The sequence below is a fragment of the Pongo abelii genome, chromosome 3, assembly GCF_028885655.2.
Source record: "Pongo abelii isolate AG06213 chromosome 3, NHGRI_mPonAbe1-v2.0_pri, whole genome shotgun sequence".
Taxonomy (NCBI): Eukaryota; Metazoa; Chordata; class Mammalia; order Primates; family Hominidae; genus Pongo; species Pongo abelii.
Genome location: NC_071988.2, coordinates 174,933,754 through 174,956,443, shown reverse-complemented (window position 1 = coordinate 174,956,443; position 22,690 = coordinate 174,933,754). Strand labels below are relative to the sequence as shown.

Here is a 22,690-nt window from a genome sequence, read left to right as displayed (position 1 = left end):
AGGGCTGTGCATTATTCATCAGTGCTTGACATGGTGTCTGGCACAAATCATATGCTTAATAAGTATTATTGATTAAATGGATCTACAGCCAGGAAGAAATGGAGTGAAGGCATCATACCCATGATGCCAAATGCAGGTCCAGACACCATGAAGCCATCTTCTCTCTCCATCACTCTCCCATTTTACCCTGTTTCTCCCTTTTTCTACCCAACTCACCATAGGCACCAGCATCATCAGCAGGCCCGAGAACATGCTGGGGTTGGGCAATGGCATAGGAAGGGGAATGTTCTAGAAAGTTGTGTTTGTCTCTTTACTTCCATCTATATTTCTATTAACCCCATTCATATTGGATATTGTGTGAGAACCATTATAAAAAGGCAAAGAAGAGCAGAGACCGGGGTTGGGAGAGGAGAGGAGAGGGAAAAAACAACAACAAAAAACACCACACTTTTTTTGGTAATACCATTAGAAATACAGTATTACAAACAAGGAACCTCTTCAAATTGAGAGAAGCAGAGTTGAATATAAATCACCCAAATATTTTTGGATGCATATGCATAAGCCATTGGCTGTGCATGTTCCTTTATGTTCTGAGATCCAGTTCCGCCCTGCTGTGTGCCCTGGGAGGAAGGCATCCATCAGCTGCATCAGTTGGGCTCCTTACTCCCTAGCTCTGACTTAGATCATGACCATAGGACACACATCATTAGTAAATTAGAGAGAAGGGGTAGAAAGTCAAGGTATTTGTTTCTTTTTCTCTCTCCTTTTCTCCTTAGCTCCTGGTAAGGCTCACCTGTCCTATTTTCAACAGAACTGCCAGTCCAGTCTCAAACAGGATAAAGGTGTCCACACTTACATAAAGAATACAGCATCTACAGGAGTACCTGGTCTTTCTAATGTCATTGTTACAAAAACAGAGGCAGCCAGGGAGATTTCTACTGCAAGCGTTCCCAGCTGGTCTTCTGAGCTATTGTGGATAGTGTAAAATGAGACTTTCTCTGAGTTTCCCTTCCAGCTCTTCTCTCCTGAGACAGGGGCCACTTCTGACCTCTGCTCACGCCCCTTCCCCTTCCTTCCTCTAACAAACATTTTTAGAATACCCAACACATTCAATCTATGACAATGAATTTGAGCCATGTTGGCATCAAAATGTCATTTGCACTCTTTCTTCACTCAGTAACCAAAGTCTAATGTTCCATTCAAAAGCAAAATATCTTTCACTGCTTTCTTCAGTAGTCTTTGGAGTCCTCACTCCTACTTTTGGATCTAAATGGGGAATGTAAGCAGTGTCACCCATTGTAGGGGGCATTACAAATACAGTTAAATAGCTCGAGGGTGAAGACAGAGTCCTCTAGAGATGTGTCCCTTACCAGGGTCAGGCACAGGACTAAGCACTTCCACATCACCACCTAATTTAATCTGCTTAAAAACCCTTGAGGTAAGGAGCATGATTTCCCTCATTCCATAGATAAGAAAAGTGATTACTGAGAAGTTACGAAACTCCTCCAAGGTTACACTAGCTCCTGACTGCCAAGCCAGGATTCAGACACTAAGACGCCAGAATGCTTGCTCTTAACCACCGTATTCTACCACTGTGAGAGCTCAGACAAGCCTGCCATCATCTCTAAGCCTGAATTTCCTCCAGTGAAAATGACAGCACAAGATTGAATCACTTAGAAAGTCCCTCTTGCTCCAAACCCGGGCAGTTCGCCTCAGGAGGCTGCTTTACCTCCGTCTACCACCAGGTGGCGGGCAGCCAACCGTGCAAACCGGTTGCTTGGGCTGCAGGGCGAAGACCTATTATCCCCCTCAACCCTGTCTGACTGTGGCGTGGGAATGGTGTGGAAACTTGTTCCCAGTAGTAATTGGTGTCGAGCCACAAAACTTCTAAGGTGGCAGAGTCAAGAGTTTAACCAGTTGGTGGAATGCCTATGGGCATGTATTTCCATCAGCTGCAGCTGCTACTGCTTAGTTGACAACACAGGAGACCCTGGGATCTCACACCACCAGTTCCTGACGGCTCTGTTCCTGCAAATGGTGTGTTGGAACCAACATTCAAAGTAACTACAGGTAAAGAAGTAGGTGCATGGCATCCCAAGGTGGATGTTCTTGATCAGCGAAGGACTGAACTGCTGCCAACAGCAACATGAACCCACTCCCTGAAGCCCCAGTGAGGCCTCTAACTGGTAGCACCCAGTTGGATGTGTGAAAATAAGAATGAACTGAACTTGGCCTGGCAAGATGAAGACACGGTTTGTGACAGACACACAGTCCGGGGCTGGCTTCCCATAGATCCAGCTTTTGAGCCCACAGATGGCATCTTCAGGGAGACGTCACGGAACCATGGATGGTCTTGCCACATGCGTGCTCTGACAACCTCAGCCAAATGAGAAGGAGCAGGGGCTGTCCTCAGTGTGTTGACTCTTCCCTGCTGGTGGGGTCAGGGACATCCTGGCCACCCCAGCAGAGGCCTGCCTTGTTCCCACACTCTGAGATTAAACCCTGAGGGTGGAAATGAGACAGTGATGCCTCAGGACTTGGGAAATGAAGGGTAAAAGTGGCGATGGAGTCTTCTATCCTAGTCCTCTGCCTAAGGGTGAGTGTGTGAGTGTGTGTGTGCATGCAGACTAAATACTAAAACTGGGTGACTGCCCCACATCAAACGTTGCCATGGAGAGAAAGTGAAATGCAGGGAGGTGAGCAGGACTATTTCACCGGGGTACAAGGATTCCAAATTCCAAAGGCATTGTTCTTACTTTTCCCCAAACTGCACTGCAAACTCACAGCCACTCTCCAGATTTTGGAAACGTCTGTGGGGAGATCGAGTCATTTCATTAAACTCATGAGGTGAGAAGTTTTACCTGTCATAATTCTGGCTAACTTCAGTCTTTTGGAAAAGCAGTAAAAGATGTTCGCTAAGGAAAAGAAAATTATAAAAGTCACTATGTTCATTTACAACTGAGTTTTCCAAATTAAATTCCTGTGTTCTTCGTGGAAGAGAAAAAAACCCGATATTGGTCTCTGAAAGATAATTAAAAAAAAATTAAACTGAAATGATTTATTTAGAAAGCCAGTGTAAAGAATGAAGTGTTTATCTCCCCCTATAGCAAGGTTACCCAAACCCTCTGAGAGCTAGAAGTCAGCTATGAATCCAGCATCAGCATGCTTGTTGGGAGCAATTAGCACTGAGTCAGGTCCGCATGCATGTTGGGAGCTGATATGACCTTAATTGTTGCATCCCACTGTGTGAAGAAATAAGCACTTATATTAGCTCCAGGTCAATGACTGTGGCTCCCCCACATTTATGAGCTTGGAGTCTTGTCAGGCTGAACAAATAAAATAATACTTGTGGCTCCTTTGGTCCCAGCATCTTCCCAGGGATTGACTGTTCTTCCCGTGAAATGTCAGCTTTCATCAGCAAAGAGAACAAAGCAAGCCAGAATATTAGCTTGAGGAGGACTAAGGCACCATCTAGTGGCCGTTTACTATAAATCTTTGCCTATGCAAATTCCTCGCACAAAGGAGCCCTGCCTTCTGATCTGTAGGCTGCAGGGAAGCAGTTGGCCTGACCTGGGAAAGCTGGAGAATACCCAAACTTGCACAGCACAGCAGGCTTCTTTTAAAGGTTTGTCCCAGTGTAAAGTCCTCAGCCCCAAGTTTTATAACAACATCCTCACCACGAAGCCCAGAGAGGGAGCACCCCCTGAGGTCTTCACAGCTTGAGAAAAAGAAAGAGCCATTTGGGCTGTAACATTCTAGAAGGTTCTTGAAAGGAAAAGATGCCCAAGAAATCCTACTTTTTTTCTCATGAATATTCTGCAGTACATAGAAAAAATATAAAGATCCTGCCTGTCCGGTTTCTCTTCTCATTTAAAACCTTCTTCATTGACTAAAGAGCATTTTTACAAGACAAGTGCATTACAGACTTACTCTTCCCGAAGTGCAACCTCTCCCCTTGGGCTCCCTGACCACAGACTGTCCTTTGTCCTCCCTGACAGATGGCAATGACTAAAGTGACCCCAACTTGACATTTTTCAATCAGCAGCCACAGAGCAAGGCCATCACTGAGCAAAATTCCCAAGTGAGTGAAGTTCTTCTTCCCTGAAGTCCCTTCTCCCCACTCCAGCCACCCGTATCCATCCCCTTCACCCCCTTCTCTCCCCAGCCCCACTATGACCCATCCTGACCAAGGTGTGGGGGTGTGTCTCAATTCTGGAAAGTCTTGCTTGTTAGGATGAAATGCTCTCTCAGAGGATTTCCACATTACCAGGGAGGGGCTCTGTAAAACCTGTATGAGCCAAAGGGTAGAGTTTCCAATCATGTCATCCGGGGAGGGGGTGACAAGTTGTGACACATGGCTCTGGGCAGTAGACCCTGCTTGAAGCCCCTCAACTGTGGAGAGCCACAGCTTTGCCTGCTGGTAAGGCTGGCCCTTCAGAGAGGAGCCCTAAGACCCTGAGCTTCGCACCCGATGAATGAATGCACTTCTTCCTGGTGCCAGCCCCATGCCCATGGCTCTCGTCTGCATGAGCGAAGAAACTTTACCACTTCTGTCTCCTGCTGTGGTTGGTAGAGCTGTGTTTAGACTTGCCTGGTCTGAAATAAATAGTCGGGCACTTCTCAGAAACGGGCAGTTCACACTAATTAACAGGAAGAAGATGAAACAGGAACCCAGCTCAGAAGAGCTGTTCACCTCACAGATCAGGAGTAACCTGGTGCGGGAGGGGGCCGGGGTGTGGAGGAAGGAATGGGTGCCACTGAGAGGAAAAGTTCTCTCAGCACGAATTGGCTTGGGTTTCCTTGTTTGGGGCTAGAAAGGGGAGAAAGGAGGACAACTGCTTATCACTCACTTGCCTGGACACTATATTTAATGCTAGAGGGGTCACCAACGAACCCTCATTTGCAAAGGTCAAAGGATGGCACCACTCATCAGTTTGCTGTTTCAACAGGCCGAATGCAGCTGGACTCCAGTTAATAAGGAGAAAGAGCAGAGTTACACACAGGGTACTGCAGGACCATTTTGTTTGTTTGTTTTTAGCTGGAATAATCTCTAAGTGCCCAAGGAGAGGCATCCTGGAGGCCACTTGCTGTGCTGCAGCCTTCTGGAATGCAGAGGCCACTGCCACAGCCCAGCTCTGTGAGAGAGGACAAGGGGACAAGGGGAAGACCTTGCAGTGTGGAGCACTCCATTACCTGGGGCCGGTTCAGGACTCCCTCCCCACTCTGACCTCATGACTTCTCAGATGTCAGGTACTTCCTATAAGCCATGGAAGCGAGAGTTTGTCAAATGTACTCAGCCACTGGAAAGGTTTGACAGAAAACTTATGAGGTGTTAGCACCGAGGCACCCCCTTGGGAACAGAAACACAACTGGAGGAGAGGTCAGGAGAACCAGAGTGTGGTTCTTGTGTCCCCCCAAATATATATTGGCTTTCCTGTAGCTCAGCCCTCAAAATGGGACTATTTGGACATTGAGTCTTTACAGAGGTAATCAAGTTAAAAAGAGGTCGTGAGGGGTGCCCTAGTCCAACTTGACTGATGCCCTTGTAAAAGGGGAAATTTACAGGAAGAATGCCATGTGGGCATGAAGTTGTCCATCCATAAGCCAAGGAGAGAGGCCTGGAACAGAGCCTTCCCTCATAACTCTCAGGAGGAAGAACCCTTGGACTGGTATCCTCCAGAACTGAGAGGCAAGACATCGCTGCTGTTTAAGCCAGCAGGGTGTGGTATTTCATGATGGCAGCCCTCACAATAGCACACGCAGGGTCTGTGTCTTTGCATAGGTCCCTCCGCTGCTCTGGATGATTAGAAGTTCAACCAGACACATTCAGAATCCCTTGCAGCCCAACACTCTCTGACTTTCTGGCCGCCAGGCCTGGAATAACAAGCGGGAACATCGGGCTGCCTCAGAACCTAAAGAGTTGACAGACTGAGCCCTGCTTTTGTGCAACACATCCCAAATCACCACATTCCAAAGGCAGCCGAGCCCAGAGACGGGCTGGGAATTACTGCCTGGTTCTGAAGCATTGTTTAAAATAGTACAGAGCTAGAATTTGAAACTCATTTAAAATAAGTCAGTAAATCGGTTAAAGAGTTATCTTTCCTTACAAGCCTTGGTCCTCCTCCAGCCATGCTGGCCTTCAGGTTCAGGGTGCATTGTTCGTATGTGCTATTACTGGATGGTAGTAATAAAGAAGCCCACGTATTTGAATGCACCTTGCTAATCACATTCTCTATTACTGCCTCTTTCCACAGCTGCTACCATCAATTGTGTTTGGTTTTGCCTGGGATAGGCATGTGTTTGGTGAACTCTGAGTGTGTTTGGGTTGCAGGTGTAGGCTTGTTGGATGAGGAAGTGCAGGAGGGGAGTGGTGAGGGTGGACACCAAGGTTGGCACATGACAGCAAGCTGGGGACATTTTGGAGGGTCTATGGATTCCTGCAGGTGCCTTCTCCTACGAAGGCTCTGATACTATGAAGACTTTCCATAGTATCTTGCAAAGGAAAGAATCTTTTCCTTTGCAAGATGTCTGTGAAACTGGCAGCAGCTATGGAAGCCAGACCTGAAATTTAACAGGTCAATTAAATATGTTGTTTTGACATTTTGGTACCGAGGTTGGCAAGACCACTCCAGGAATGGGTCTAATTGGGAAGCATCCCGAGCTCTCCTTATCCAGACGCTTCCTGGTGTGTAACTGCTCACACCGGTGCCAGAACTCAGAAAAGGGATCCTGGGCACAGAAAAAGCCATACCTGAGGCTGACCTAAGGTAGCTTCACACTCCTGGCTGCTGCTGCTGCTACTGGTGCTGGGGTAAGCCTCTAACGTGGAAGGAAAAGGGAGGGAGGGGGAGAGGGAAAGGGGGAGACGGGAGGCAGGCTCCTTTGAGGTGGTTCCATCTGTGCTGAGTGACTAAAATGAGGGTGATGTAATAAATAATCTGCAGACTTCCAACTGCTCTAATTCTGTGTGAATAATTCTGATAATGACCCTTTACTCAGCAAGGGTGGCATCCAGATAAGCAGATTGCTAGAGCCTTCCTGTCAGCTTATGTTAACAGTGCATTCGATTGCCATCTGACATGATGTAACACACCACCGTGACGGACATGTCCCTGTTGGGCCTGCTGGGCCACCAGAGAAATGATGAAACAAGAACCTCTCTACATGGAGGGAGAGCCACCCCACAAAGTGCTCAGGGCTTGTTCACTTCCTCTGTGCTCCCAGGGCAATTCCTTCCTCTCCTTCCTTTGGGTGAGCACCTGGTGCCCACCCACACTTGCCAGGCCAAGGGAAGGTCAGATGGACAGAGGCTTCAGTCTTAAGCAGGGGGAGTTCGAGGTTTTTTTCCTGTAAGCGGTCTGTGTGTAGGGGAGAGAAGTTGTCATGACAAAATGGCTGGGCTGTGGTTTATTTGTGCATCTCAAAGTCAAAATTCTGACACCATCAAGTGCTCTTATGATCCACATGCAATGAAGTTTTGTGTTACCTTTTCCAACATCTCTTTCCCCATTTTGGTAAGAGCACTTCTGCATCCTCTTGGGGAACCACCCGTTCCTCCATTCCCAGCCCAGACCAGATAAGCCCTAACAGGGAGCTTGTAGCCCAGCCTGGCCAGTGAGAATACTGCCCTTCCCAGGCATGGCCGATCGGGGACACTCTTGGGATTTTGGTCACAGTCGTTGGGAAAGGGATGCTTTATTTCTGCTAGAGTTGCTAAACTAGTAGGATTAATCTAGAAGGGCCGGGGCACCTCTGCCAAATTGGGAAAAGAGGCTGACCAAGAATAAAGCCACACAGAATAAAGCCAAACAGAGCTGAGAGGTGGGTAGTGGGGGCGGGAGGTTGGGGTGAGATTTCTGGCATCCATTCAAATGTCTAGACCCAACTTTGTTTAAAATCGATACTATATTTTTCAGTCATACAAGTCAGTAAACTATATATCTCTCTCTTTTCCATTTTGGGTTAGGTTTCCATCATTTGCAACAGACAGAGTCAGGACCAATACACAAAGCCCATCGGCTCCAAAGGCTTAGCATACAGAATCCACCAAGGCCTCTCACATAACCTGCTCTGCCCTATGGGGCAGCAGGAGTTGGGCTGCCTCTCCCAGAGGGGCCAATGGATCTGAATCTGTGCTGGCAATATCCCCTCAATGCCCCTCCTTATTTAACTTTTGTCCTTTTCCTCCACTCCCCGATCCAGTTTTCTATTTTTTTTTTTAACCTTCTTTCCTTTCCTTCTTTCTCTCTCCTAATTTTACTGGGATTTTAAAAGATGCTAAACATCTTATAGAAAGTAAGAAAATGTTCAAAAAAATGATGTCACACAATGACACAGGAGCAGCTGAAAGGGGCTCCTCCTAGGCAATTCTGGAGCCATTTGAGCATGAAATAATGAGGTAGGGGCAGTAATCAATTATATTAATAGATTATTAAAAATGGGAATCTATGGGTCTACACCAGTAATAAATACATAAAAAATAAATGAACAAACCAACCAACAAATACAGATGCTCTTTGGGCTACAATGGGATTATATTATAATAAACCCATTGTAAGTTGAAAATATCATGTTGAAAATCCATTTAATGCACCTAACCTACTGAACATCATAGCTTAGCCTAACTTACTTTAAACATGCTCAGAGCACTTACATTAGCCTACAGCTGGGCAAAATCATTTAATACAGATCCCATTTTATAAGAAAGTGTTGAATATCTCATGTAATTTGAAAAGTGAAAAACAGAATGTTTGTAGGGGTGCTCGAAATATGGTTTCTACTGAATGTGTATCACTTTCATACCATCGTAAAGTTGATAAATCAGTTGATACATATGTTGGGGATCATCTGTAAATAAGTAGAGGAAAAGAAAGGGCTTTACTTGCAGCAGGATATCAAGTGCCAGCCAGTAAATGTGGAGGAAATCATTGTCGAAAACGTTTGAAATTTTTTCATGTTGAAAAATCATCATTGTTAAGTCATCATGGTAAAGACTTTGATAGCAATTACATTTAATCTGTAGATCACTTTGGGTAGTATGGACATTTTAACAATATTAATTCTTTTAATCCATGAACATGGGATGTCTTTTCATTTATTTGTGTTTTCTTTAATCTCCTTTAGCAATATTATACAGTTTTCAGTGTGGAAGTCTATCCTACATGTATTATTCATACATGTATTATTCTTTTTGATGCTATTGTAAGTGGGATTGCTTTCTTAATTTCCCTTTTGAATTGTTGGTAGAATATAGAAATGAAACTGATTTTTGTGTGTTGATTTTGTCTCCAACAACTTTATGGAATTCATTTATTAGTTATAATTGTGTGTGTGTGTGATCTTTAGAGTTTTCCACATATGAATATTTTATTTTTTAAAAAAGAACCCTATTCTTTGCAAATGTTGAAATTATTAAAAAATAAGAAAAATTATGGAACTGTTTCAGAATAAAGAAAACTAAAGGAGCACAAGATCTAAATGGAATACCTGATCCTAGATTGCATCACATATTGGAGCAGGTAAAAATGGTAAAGGACATTATTAGAACAATTAACAAAGTTGCAGAACAAATTGATAGATTAGGTAAAAGAATAGTATCACTATTTAGTTTCCTGAAGTTGATAACTCCATTGTAGTTCTGCAAGGGAATAGCATTATTCTTAGTTAATATGCACAGAAATATTTAGGGGCAGAGAGCTTTGGAATATGTCACCCTCAAACGGTTCAAAAAATAGCTAGATAGAACAAGAGAATGGTAGAGGGAGAGAGACAGGGAGGAGGAGAGAGATAATGAGCATAAATAATAAAATGGGACAAAAAGGTGAATCTGATAAAAGTATACATGCTGTTTATACACCATGTAAATAAATAAACATATAAAGTATGTATGCTACTTACTATTCCTATTCTTATAACTCCTCCATACACTTCAAACTATTGTTGTTGGTTTTATGATGCTGGTGCTAGCACAGGGCTGTTTTCCCTTCCTTGCCTGGGGATAGCAGCTCCCACCAGCTGTGCACTTTGCTGGACAACTCCTCCTGCCCCACCAGGCCCTGCTGTAACTACAAGAGCAGCACGTGAGACTTCTTTCCACATGGATTGGTAGTTCTGTCAAGTGGAATTTAATCCTTCCAAATCAGAAGGATTATTTTGGATAAGCCATTAAAATTGTTAATTAAAATGTTAGTGTCTGATTGCCATTATTCTCTGTTTATAAGAATTCTCTCAGATCCTGGTGTGTGGCACCTCTCTTTCCGCACTCCCATCTAACCCAAGTGAAACCCAGAGCCTTGCTATCACCTTCATTTCTGCCTGTGTCTGAGGAACCCTCCAAAGGTGGGCATGAGGCCTAAAATGAAAAGGGCATTTAAAGACACACTCGAAGGTGAAAGAAGACAGAATATTTGGACTGAATATTTCTGGAGCCTCTAGCATATGCAAGGTAACTTTGGTGAAGAAGAATAAGACATGGTCATTGTCCTCAAGCAGCTTACCATCTAAAGTGAGAAAGCACAAAAGTTTATAGACAGTCCTAGAAGGTGTATTTGCATAGTTCTCCAGGTGAGAAACATCATCAGGTAATAGAAATTGATTGCCTGTTAGTGAAACAGACTATAAGGACTCCAAATGTCCAGAAAAGGAAAGGATCCCTGTAGGCTGAGTGGGCTGAGGAGACTTTACTGAACCAAGAGGTAAGGCTGGATGGAATTTGAGCAGGATTTGTGATAGAAGACGGGAGTTTCCAAGAGGGAAGAACTCATGAATCAGAATATGGAGATGAGAATGCTCAGGCCTCTTTGAATACTATAGTGAAAGGACCGGCTCATCAAGAGTTTGAGGGTTTGGAAAAGAGAATTAGGGGTAAATTTCTTTGAGTAAGTTGGTCACAGTGGCCTAGAGCCCTGAATTCCAGCAGCTTGGCATGTGTGGGTGATGGAGGATCTGAGAAAGTTTTAGAGCTGAGGTAGGAAGAGCCCTTCAGGCTATTGACTATTAGAGCTCGTTATTGAACACCCATTGTGTTCACTCTAATCCTTACAGAACCCTGCAAGGCAGATACAATCACTTTCACCATGGCTTGAAGAGCTGCAGTTTCCAGGGAAGGCAAGGGGGTGGGGGGCGTCAAATGGAGGCTTATCAGATACGAGATGAGACGCTCTCCAACACACCATTTTCCCTCCCTGTCGCTATAGTGGGGCATGAAGCCAGGACGCCTGCATGAGATGTGGAAAGATTAAGAAAGATGTGAGGAAAACATGAAGGAAAAACTGACAAGACCGGGTGAGCAATTACATTTGGGAGGTGACTAAAAAAGAAGAGTTAAATAAAGCTTCATTTTATTCTTTAAGCAAGAACTTACTGTTACTACCACGCCAGCTCTTTGAAGAGAGAACAAATGAGTGTAATATTGTCCCTCTACTCATAACATTACAGTCGAGTATGAGATGTTATAAATATACATTAATATGTATAATATAGGAAAGAATTAGATAGATGCTATAAAAGCAACATATACAGTCCTGTAGAAGATTAGAAGGAGAAAAATCTAAGTGGTAAAATCAAGCATTCACTGAAAAGAAAATATTTGATCTGGACTTTAAGAAATGGATACAGCTTTGAACGGCAGGGAGAGGAAGTGAGAAAAGGATTGTCTAGCTCAGAGTTTCCCCACCTTGGCACTATTGATATTTTGAGTGGATAATTCTTTGCTGGGGGGTGGCGCTGTCCTGTGCATTGTAGAATGTTTAGCAGCATCTCTGGCCCATACTTGCTAGATACAGCTCCCAGCTGTGACAACCAAAAATGTCTCCAGACATTGCTGAATTTCCCTTGGAGGGCAACTTTGGTTAAGAACCACTGTTCTAATCTAAGAGGATGATGTGAGAAAGAGAGTATGTTTGGGGAATAAAGAGGCATCTGTATCAGCCTGTTTGAAAATGTATTTCTTGGAACATTAGTGTCTTGTGAGATAAGTGATAGTCCCTTAAACAGGATTCATGGTCAAATAGCATTGAGAAATACCACATACTTTTCCCCTCAATTGGAGGCTCACAATGTATATTAGAATAGTAAAGGCTTTGAGAGATTGCGCAAGAAAGCTGTCTGACTTTGGTTAAATTTAATTACCACAGAACATTTTTATTCAAGAAATAGTATTAGCCTCCTGAAGGGCTCTATTGTATGGCAGAACACAACTTGGAAAATGATTTGTATTCAACCAAAATATAGGGTGTATGAAAGGTTTAAAGCTGAAGAAGTACAGACAGAGTCTAGAACCAGATTCAAAGGGCTTGGAACTAAGCTAAGAAGTCTGAATTTTATGTAGTCAACAAGAGGGAGGTAACCAGCAGGTAACATGATTAAAACTATGCTTTAATTATTCATTCAACAGATATTAAGCAACATTAGTCCGGTGGCAGCAAGCCAAATAGATTAGAAGATATAGAAACAGGTACCAAAGCACCTTGTTACTGTAAAAGAAATAACTTAAGAGTGATAATGATGAAAAGAAGGGGAACATGTAACAAATATCTAGAGATTAACAGAATATAATGTCTGATTTGTTGGAGGGTGGAACAAGAAAAGGAGTCAATGATGACTATGACTTTTTAGGCCCAAGTTACTGGGAGCTTCTTGATATCTTTAACAGAGAAAGAAAAGTAAGGAAAAGTAGCAGATTTGGGGAGAAAGTAACTCACTCTTGGACATTTTGAGTTTGAGATGTTGGCAGGACATCCAGGAATAGGTATCCAGGAGGTAGCTGGAATTATGAGTGAAGAGTGAAAATTCAACTGCAAATAAATTTTGTGGTGTTACCTTCCTTAAGGTAATAATATAAGTTGTGAATTGAATGTGGTAGCTAATGGGAGAAGAGTAGGGAAAGAAGAAAAGGAGAAGGCTCAGAACAGGGACTTGGAGAATATCTACATTGAAAGAGTGAATGAAGGAAGATGATGTAGCAAGGGAGAGAGAAGAACTTGTTAAAGAAGTAGAAAGTCCAAGGAAAAATAATGTCAGAGAAGCCAAAGAGGGAGAGAATGACAAAAAGCAACTTGTCATAAGTTACAGAGAGGTCAAAGAAGATTAACACTGGGAAGAGGCCACTGGACTTAGGATTTAGGTCAAAGGAGGCTTTTGAATAGTTTCTATAGAGTAATGGGGATAGAAAGTAAATTGCAAGAAGTGAATGGGTGGTGAGGAAGTTGAGACATAAATAAAGATTACTTTTTTTGTTAAGTTGGTTGTCATTGCTTAGAAGATAGTAGCAAGAGAAGGTGTTTACTGACAAAATATAAAGGAACAGAATATTAAGAGATTTAAGAAAGAGGAGTAATAACTGATAGGGAAAGACAGGAGGAATTAAGTGAGATGAGATCAAGGATAGAGATTCTTTGATAAAAGAGGAGAGATGTGTCTTCCTCCAAGTCAGGAGTGAAGAAGATAGATGAGAAAACAGAGAACTCTTGAAGTGGAAATGTCAATAAATTCAGCCCCTAATAAACTCAGAGATCTAGATCATCAGCTAACAATGTGTAAGGCAGGAATGGGATTGAACATTTGAGAGTGTGAGAAATAGTCAACTGTTGTGAAGAATATAAAATAGTTAGAGAGATTGATTAGATGGCTAGAATAAGGCCTAAAATTTGCTACATGGATTTGTAGCAGACCCAATTAGTATAATTTGGTGACCTTCTTCAGGAGTACTCAGAAGCAAAGAAAGTGAATATGAGGAGAGAGAGAAGTTGGAATTACTCAGGTTAGGAATTGGCAACCAGATATTGTGTAATTAATGGCATCATTGAAATAGGGGTCTACTGAAGTGGAAGGTTAAATGGGGCCATAAGAGAACAAAACAAAGTTTAAAAGTTAAAGATGAATTTCCACTCTTGGGTATGACAAAGCAGCCAGTGACCAATCTGTTCTCCCACTGAGTACAATTACACACATATGCACACACACACAACACACACACAAACACACACACACAACCCACCCCCACACATGCACAATTTATTTGAAGGCATCCAAGAGCTATAAAGAAAGCCAGAACATGAGGACCAAGAACATGAGGACACGAGTATCAAGAGATGTGATGAGTTTAAATTTCTCCTAATTTCCCTCCTCGTGACATTTGCCCTTCATAAGTAGCACAAATAAAAAGACAAGAAAGCTGAATAGAGCTTTCAGCAGTCACATTGGACTGAGGAGACGGAAATTAGAGTTTAAGTCTTTCAAGGCTCCGAAGGTGGTTAGAATTTGAGGACATGTCAGAATATAAAAGAAGCAAGAGAATTTAGCCCAACAGTTTGAGCAGCTTTTCTCCTAAAGGCATTTGTCAATTCTTAAAGAGCACAGACCTTAAAGGTGAAGAAACCAAGGAGAAATTGGCTGCTAAGAGACTAAAAGTAGGACTATTGACAGTCTCAGTAAGTCTGAGAAGGTCAAAATTGGAGGTCAGGACCTGCTAAGGAGGAGTGGTCAAGGTAAACACCCTATGTTTTTAAATGGAGCTCCTAAAGGAGTATATTTTGGAGTTAGAACAATTAGAAATGGGCCAGACCTTTTACAAAGAATGAATAAAATCCAGCTTCAAATAAAAACCAGTCCCTGACTGGACTAAGATGATCTGCTCTAACTACCTAAAGCAATTGTCTCTGGAGGAAGATAACATCATCCAGAGTAACTAGCACTTTTATATACAACATCTGACATTCAACCAAACATAAACAGTCAAACAAAAAGAACTAGGAGAAAAAAATAAGCAATAAAAACAGATTCATAGGTTATCCAAACATAGGCATTATCACACAGGGACTTTAACTGCAATCAATATGATCAAGAAAATAGGAGACAAAATGGAGAATTTTACTAGAGAATTGGAATCTATTAAAAAAAAAGTAACCAAATGGAAATGATAGATTGGAAAATACAATACCTGAAATTAGTTGATGAATTTAATAGCAAATTAGATACACCTGAGGAGGGGATTAGTAATCTAGAAGAGAGTTCAGAAGAAAATATCAAAACTGAAGGAAGGAGATCAAAGAGATTAGAAAAAGCAGGGAAGAATGTGAAAGACACATTGAACACAGTGTAAAAAGATCTCAAAAGTATGTAACTGGAGTCCCAGAAGGGGAGTAGAGAGAGCATGGAGCAGAAGCAATATCTGAAGACATCAGCTGAGAACTTTCCAAAAATGGCAAAGGACACTAAGCTATAGCTTCAAACTCAGCAACCTGAAGCAGAATAAATTCAAAGAAGACTATATATAGGCATAATATAGTGAGACAAAACACAAGAAAACAAAATAAAACACAAAGAAAAAATCTTAAAAGTATATAGATGGCAAATAAGCATGGGGAAAGATGCTATATGTCATATGTCACTGGAGAAATTTAAATTAAAACAATAAGGAACATCACTATACACCTATTAGAATATCCAAAATCTGAAACACTGATAACACCAAGTGCTAGCAAGGATGTGGAGTAACAGGAACTCTCATTCATTGCAGGTGGAAATGCAAAATGGTACAGCCACTTTGGAAGTCAGTTTGGCAGTTTCTTACAAAACTCAACATGTTCTTACTATATGATCCAGCAATCATGATTCTTGCAGTTTATTCAAAGGAGTTGAATACTTGGTGTTTATTCAAAGGAGTTGAATCCACACAGAAACCTGCATGTGGATGTTTATAGCAGTTTTATTCACAATTGCAAAAACTTGGAAGCAACCAAGATATTCTTCAGTAGCCCAGTAAATAAACTGGTATGTCTATATAATGGAACATTATTCAGCAGATATAACAGTTTCCAGGCAAATATAACAGTTCTCATTTTTATGTTCCAATAACAAAGGTCCAAAAATATATAATACAAAAATTGGCATATCCAAGAGAAGAAATAGACAAGTCCATGATCTGGGTGGGAAATTTTAACACACTTCTCTGAAAAATAAATGGAAAAAGTAGACAAAAGCAAACAGAAAGAAAAAATACTCCTTAAGAATATGGAAGATTTGAAACAAAGTTTACAAACTTGTCCTAACTGAAATTTTCAAAATACTGCAAAGAACTGCACAATGGACATTTTTTAATGTTCATGTGGATTGTTTATCAAAACTGACCTTATATGGGGCCATAAAACAAAATTTAAAATTTCAAAATATTGAAATTGTACAGATTATGTCTATGACCACAATGGAAGCAAGCAAGAAATCAATCAGAAAAAATAATTAGATACTTCCTTAATATTAGGATATTAAGCAATGCACTGCTAAATAACCCATGGATCAAAAATGCATTCTTAATGCAACTATAAAATGTTTTAACTAAATTATAATTAAATATTACATTAGAAAACATACGGTGTGCAGCTAAAGCCACACTCAGAGGAAAATGTATAGCTTAAAATGGATAGTTTAGAAAAGAAGAAAAATTGAAAATCAATGACCCATCTAGCTCAAGAATTAAATTGTCTAACTTAATTGTTAAACCCCAAGAAAGCACAGAGAAATAATAAAGAAAAACGCAGAAATTAAGGAATTAGAAAATAACAAAACAATAGAAAAAATCAACAAAGCCAAGGCTGATGAGAAAAAAAAAGATGCGTAGTACCATATGAAGAATCAAAAAGGGGACATCACTGTAGATTTTTAAAGTATTAAAAGTATAATATGGGAAAATTATGAACATCTTCATGTCACTACTTTTTAAAATGTGGGTAAAATAAATTCCTAGAAAAACACAACTTAACAAAATCTGTTAAAAAATTAAAAATCTGAATAGTTAATTTTCCATTTATAAAAACTGAATCTGTTAAAAATCTTCCTACAATAAAAATTTATGTCCTACTTGTTTTTATGACTAAATTCTTCCAAACATTTTCGGGAAAATTACCCCTATCATAACACATAAACTTTTCTAGAGAATAGAAAAAGAGGGAATACTTCCCAACCTGTTTCATGAGGCTAGTATAACCTTGATAACAAAATCTGACAAGTTAGTTAAAGTAAAATTATAAGCTGATTTCTCTTATGAACACAGATGCAAAAATTCTAAGCAAGATATCAGCAAATTAAATTCAGTGATGTGTAAAGAAGGAAATATAGCTAAATCAGTTTTATCCTAAGAATTCAAAGTTTGATTAATATTCAAAAATCAATGTTTAAATCTCCATATTAATAGAATAAAAGAGAACTATCATATAATAATCTTAATATGCTATGGTTTGGCTGTATCCCCACCCAAATCTCATCTGGAACTGTAGCTCCCATAATTCCCATGTGTTGTAGGAGGGACCCAGTGGGAGATAACTGAATCATAAGGGTGGTTTCCCTAATACTGTTCTCATGGTAGTGAATAAGTCTCACAAGATCTGATAATTTTATCTTGGCTCTCATTCCCTCTTGCCTGCCACCATGTAAGAAGTCCCTTTGCTCTTCCTTCATCTTCCACCATGATTGTGAGGCCTTCCCAGCCATGTGGAACTGTGAGTCAATTAAACCTCTTTCCTTTATAAATTACCCAGTCTCAGTATGTCTTTATTAGCAGTGTGAGAACAGACTAATACATAATAGATAAAGAAAAAGCATTTGATTAAATTCAGTATACATTGATGACAAAATAGAAGAGAACTTGCTTAATCTGATAAAAGATATCTACAAGAAAATCTATAGCAAACATCATATTTAATCATCCAGTATTAAAATCCTTTCCCTGAGATTGGTAATGACACAGAGATGCCCCCATTACCACTTTTATTCAGCATCATTTCAGAGGCCTTAACCAGTGCAAGAAGGCAAGAAAAAAATATGTAAAAGGATTGGGAAAGAAGAAATAAAACCACCATTTTTATTTTCAAAAGTCCAATAAAATCTACAGATGAGCTATTAGAATTAATAAATTCAACAAATTTGCTGGCTATAAAGTCAATACATAAAATCAATTATATTTCAAAATATCAACAACAAATAATTAGAAAGCTAATTTTAAAACTTGATGCCATTTACAATAGCATTAATAGAATCAAACGTTTAGGAATAAATTCAACAAACAAGTAAAAGATCTCTATACATAAACTATAAACATTTTGCGACATTAAAGAAAATCTAAATAAATCTAAGAAAATCTAAATAAATCTAAATAATACTTGTGGATTGGAACACATAGTGTAAAAATGTCAATTTCCCTTCAAATTCATCCATAGATTCAATATAAACATCAAAGATATCTTGGCAGGCTTATTTTGTTTTGTTTGCATGTGGAATACAAAGGACCAAGAGTGTTTAGGACAATCTTGAAGAACAACACTGAAACACTTACACTAGATAACACAAGTAATAAGAATGCTGGATAATTCAGTCACTGTGGTATTGGCAGAAAGAGAGACAAGTAGATCAATGGAACAGAATAGAGTACAAAAACTAGACCAACACTTGATTTACAACAAAGATGGTATTGTACAGAAGGGAAAGGACAGTCTGCTTGATGAGTGTTCTGGGCCAACAGATATGCAAATGGAAAAAACCTCATCTTAATCTATCTCACATCATTAAAAAAAATCCAGCTGGATAGTAGATCTAAAATGTGAAAAGTGAAACAATTACAATTTAAAAGATAACACAGGAGATATCTTTATGATAGTAAGGTATGCAAAGATTTCTTAAGCAGGACATGAAAATCACCAACCAGAAGAGAAAACATTTATAAATTAGACTATTTAAAATAAAGAATTTCTGTTCATCAATAGATACCATTTTAAGAGAGTGAAAAGGGAAGCAAGCCACAGACTGAAAGAAGAGATATGCAATATATATTTCTAACAAAGGACTCATTCAGAGTGAATAAAGAAGTCCTTTAAGTTACTGAGAGAAAAAAAAAAAAACAGGAAAGAAAAGTATTTAAAAAATGGACAAGAGACTTAGCACGTACATCACAAGAGATTATCCAGATGGCCAATATGCATCTGAAAAGGTAGTCAGTCTAATTATTCATCAAGAAAATGCAAATGTCAACCACAATTAAATATCATTTTTTAACTTACCAGAATGGCCAATAGTAAACAATTAAGTATTGGTGAGGATGTGGAACAATTAGAAGTCTCATACTCTGTTGGTGGGTTTGCAAACTGGTACAACTTTGGAAAACTGTTTGGCAGCATCTGCTAAAGCTGAACATATGCACACCTGTGACTCAGAAATTCTACTCCTAGGTATATAGTCAACAGAAATGCATGCATGTATACATAAAAAGATGTGAAAAACTTTATAGGAGTATTATTCATAATAAAAACAAGAAACAACACAAATGTCCTCCAATATTTATAATTTGCTATATAAGTAAATGATAATAAATTTACTTAATGAAATATTATAAAGCATTGAAAATTAATTAAATATTGCTCTATGCAATAACATGGATGATTCTCACAAAATAATATTAAGCAAAATAGGCTAGAAACAAAATAATACATATTGAGTGATTCAATTTATACAAAGTTCAAAAACAAAGTGAACCACCTCACATGCATTAGGTGGCTGGCTGCTATTAACAAAAGCAAAAATAAAACAACAACAACAATTCAGAAAATAACCAGTGTTGGCAAGGATGTGGAGAGTTTGAAACTCTTGTGCACCATTAGTGGGAATAAAAGATGGTGCAGCTGCTTTGGAAAACAGTATGGGTGATATAGTTTGACTCTGTCCCCATCCAAATCTCATCTTGAATTCCCACATGTTGTGGGAGGGACCCGGTGGGATGTAATTGAATCATGGGGGGGCAGTCTTTCCCAGCCTGTTCTTGTGATAGTGAACAAGTCTCATGAGATCTGATGGTTTTAAAAATGGAAATTTCCCTGCACAAGCTCTCTTCTCTTGTCTGCTGCCATGTGAGATGTGCCTTTCCCCTTCCGCCATGATTGTGAGGCCTTCCCAGCCACTTGGAACTGTAAGTCCATTAAACCTCTTTCTTTTGTAAATTGAGCAGTCTTGGGTATGTCTTTATTAGCAATGTGAAAACGGACTAATACAATGGCGGTTCCTGAAAAAGTTAAAAATAGAATTACTATTGATCCAGCAATTCCACCTCTGGATATATATCCAACAGAATTGAAGGCAGGGTCTTGAAGAGATGTCTGTATACCCAAGTTTGTAGCAGCATTATTCACAATAGTGAAAAGGTTGAAGCAACTCAAGTGCCCACGGACAGATAAAATGTAGAATATACATACAGTAGAATATTATTCAGCCTTAAGAAGAAATAAAGTTCTTACACATGCTACAACATGGATGAACCTTGAAGAAGTTATGCTAAGTGAAATGAACCAGTCACAAAAAAATGAAACTTCTGTATGATTTCACTTATATGAGGTACCTAAAATAGCCAAATTCATAGAGACAGAAAGCAGCATGGTGGTTGCTAGGGGCTATGGGAAGGGGCAATGGGGAGTAGTGTTTATTAGATATGGAGTTTTAGTTTTGCAAGATGAGAAGAGTTCTGGAGATTGGTTGCACAGCAATGTGAATGTTCTCAACATTACTGGGTTGTAAGTTAAAAAGGGTCAAGATGCTAAATTTTATCTTGTGCATTTTTTACCACAATTAAAAAAAATTCTAAATATATATAGACAAAGGCAAAATGGATGTGATGATTGACATCAGTATAGTGGTTACCTCTGGGGAGGTCCTAGTGACTGGTAGGGACACTTGAGGGGTTTTGGAGGTTCTGGAAAGGTTCTATTTCCTGACCTGGGTAGTGGGAACATGAGTGTTTTCTCTTTTGAATATTGATCAAGCCACGAACTTTGACTTGTGTGCTTTTCTATCTGCTTCTACTAAATCAACAACAAAAATTACTTAAAAAATAAGTCAAAGTAGAACACATAAAAATAGCCAAGGTTTTTTATGGGGCAGGGAAATGAATTTTATCTGATATCAAAATATATTATACAACTATTAAAAAAGTGTGGTTGCTGGCACAGACATAGACAATTAAATCAATAGACAAAAACAGAGTCTAAAAATCAAACAGCCAGGGCAACAAAGTGAGACCCCGTCTCTATAAAAAATAAAAAACTTAGCCAGTCGTGGTGACACACGCTAAGGAGCTACTCTGAAGGCTGGGGCGGGACGCTCCCATGAGCCCAGGAGTTTGAGGCTGCGGCAAGCTATGATGGCACCACTGCACTCCAGCCTGGGAGGCAGAGCCAGACCCTGACTCTAAAAATAAAACAAAACAAAAAACAGAACCATGTAATAAATGAGAATTTAATATGTGGTCAACGAGGCATTCTAAATCAAAGGGGAAAAGATAAATTATCTGTAAATAATACTGAAGCAATTGGTCAATTATTTGGGTGTCAGAGAGCCTAAAATATGCCTTATACACAAAAGGAAATGCTGTTAGAGCTAAGATTTGCAATTTAAAATGAACTGTAACTATTTCATTGTTAAAAGAAAAATGTAAGACAAATGTATTAGGTCATTCTCATATTGCTATAAAGAAATATCTGAGACTGGGCTGGGTGCACAGTGGCTCATGCCTGTAATCCCAGCACTTTGAGAGGCCAAGGGTAGTGGATCACCTGAGGTCAGGAGTTTGAGACCAGCCTGACCAACATGATGAAACCTCATCTCTACTAAAAATACAAAATTAGCTGGGTGTGGTGGTGGGTGCCTGTAATCCCAGCTACTTGGGAGGCTGAGGCAGGACAATCGCTTGATCCTGGCAGGCGGAGGCTGCAGTGAGCCGAGATTGCGGCACTCCACTCCAGCCTGGGTGACAGAGTAAGACTCTGTCTCAAAAAAAAAAAAAAAAAAAAGAAGGAAAGAAAGAAAGAAAGAAAGAAATACCTGAGACCGATTAATTTATAAGAAAAGAGGCTTAATTGGCTCATGGTTCTGCAGGCTGTACAGGAAGCTTAGAGACATCTGCTTCCAGAGAGGTCTCAGGAAGCTTCCAATCATGGCAGCAGGCAAAGGAGGAGCAGGCACATCACATGGCGAAGCAAGGGCAAGGCGGGGAGGTGCCACACACTTTTAAATGACCAGATCTCGTGAGAACTCACTCACTGTCATGAGAACAGTACTAAGGGGATGGCACTAAACCGTTCATGAGAAATCCTCCCCCATGATCCAATCACCTCCCATCAGGCCCCACCTCCAACACTGGGGATTATAGTTCGGTATGAGATTTGGGCAGGGACACACATCCAAACTATATTAACAAATGACATTTAATTGAGTTTAATTGAGCAAAGAACCATTCATGAGTTAGGCAGTGCTGGGAACCAGAACAGGTTCAGAGAGACTCCAATGCTGCCACGTGGCTGGAGGGAACTTATGGACAAAACAAGGAAAGTGAGATGCAGAAAATGGAAGTGAAATACAGAATCAGCCGGATTGGTTACAGCTCTGCGTTTGCCTTATTGGAACACAATTTGAATAGTTGGCTGCCTGTGAGTGGTTGAAGTACGGCTGCTGTGATTGGATGAAACTCGGCTACTTGTTATAAGAGCAGATCATAGTCTGTTTACACATCCAGTTAGGTTAGATTTCACCATGCAAGGAGAAACCTTTAGATCAAGCTTAAAATACGTAAGGAGGCAGCTTTAGGCGAAACGTAACACTGTACTAATAATTATGTCATAGTTCTAACATTTTTATGCATAGGCCCTCAAAATACTAATAA

General features: G+C 40.2%; 1 long non-coding RNA gene across 3 annotated transcripts in view; it reads left to right on the top strand.

Annotated features, from left to right (window-relative positions):
- Positions 1–2,773: 2,773 nt before the first annotated feature.
- Positions 2,774–22,690, top strand: part of LOC129059109 (uncharacterized) — a 30,974-nt gene continuing 11,057 nt past the window's right edge. For 2 of the 3 annotated variants that reach the window (XR_008524810.1, XR_008524809.1), the window contains exons 1-3: positions 2,774–2,847; positions 3,999–4,081; positions 5,039–5,250. This is a non-coding gene — a long non-coding RNA (uncharacterized LOC129059109). Of the gene's footprint in view, positions 2,848–3,998; positions 4,082–5,038; positions 6,050–22,690 lie in introns of those variants that run through there. The other variant, XR_008524811.1, reaches the window with a different exon arrangement.